The sequence below is a fragment of the Hyla sarda genome, chromosome 6 (assembly GCF_029499605.1).
Source record: "Hyla sarda isolate aHylSar1 chromosome 6, aHylSar1.hap1, whole genome shotgun sequence".
Classification (NCBI taxonomy): Eukaryota; Metazoa; Chordata; class Amphibia; order Anura; family Hylidae; genus Hyla; species Hyla sarda.
In genome coordinates this window covers 28,918,923-28,920,172 of record NC_079194.1, presented here as the reverse complement: position 1 = coordinate 28,920,172, position 1,250 = coordinate 28,918,923, and positions in this window count along the sequence as shown.

Below are 1,250 nucleotides of genomic sequence, written 5' to 3'. Positions count from 1 at the left end.
ATCTACACTGAGTAATTGTGATCTGAATTGCAACCTGTTGAGGGTTTTGCAAGAATGTTTCGATATCATATTATATTTGTCAATATTGTCATTAGATATTGGAATTCTTAATTTAATTAAATTCAAGGTAAGGGTGGACACACTCTTAGAGATAACTTCTATTTTACTGTATCACCTATCTAACTTATTTCCTTGCCTACCTTCGAGAAAGTGTAAATCTTAATTCAATACCAAAAGACTGTCTTTGCCTTTCTGGTACCTAGTGTAGGCCATGGCCAGGATGTGGGTTTTGTGGCTACTACATCTCTGTACAGACCTTCACCCTGTAATAGGGCACTGCAGCTCTCCATTTATAAGTTAGTTAATCTAAAGTCACCCACCAGGAGGCAACTGCTAAATATTCCCTTATTGAAGTGTTCAAGAACTGTGTTAAGATAAAAATGCCCATTTTATTTTTTAGCCAAGTGTTACGGAGGTGGAGCCAAGTTGCTCAAGTGTCACATCCAGGCACACCTCCCCACTTCCCCTTACTTTCCACCCCCTCCTTGATTAGTGTACAGAGCCCTATAAATCAGTCAAGGAGGGGCCAGTAGGTGAGGGTAAAAAAGGAGGCATGCCAGGCTGTGTCACTTAAAGGGGTACCCCGCTGCTGGATATGTTACCCCCTATCCAAAGGATGAAAGGATGAGGGATGACATGTCTGATAGAGGGGGTCCAGCGATTTCCGCCGTGGCGCCCCAGTCATCTGGTGCACCGAGCGAACTTCACCATCAGCTCTAGGAAAAGTACTATTTGCTTTATACCCTAACAAATATCCAATGGAGTCAGATAGAGCCCACAGATTCTCAGACCCCTTGCTTTACTGTTACATGTCTGTAAGGGGCCGCCCCTGCTGCACCCATCTTTCAAGGGGCCCTATATGTTAGTCAAGGAGGGTTATGGTGAATATGGAGGCATGCCAGGCTGTGATACTTAAGCTTTGCCCCGCCTCCTTGACACTTGGTTGGCTTGGAATCAGATTTTATAGGTTTGGCAATCACCATCAGCTCCAGGAAAAGTATATTTTGCTTTATACCTTAACAAATACCCAATGGCATCTTTAGCAGATAGAGCCCACAGATTCTCTTTAAGGATGTGGTCCCCCCCTGCTTTACCATCCCATACCTATGAGGGGTAATAGCACCCCGCCACCCCTCCTGCACCCTCACATTGTTTTGAGCAAATATTCTATTCATATGTTTTGCCCATGG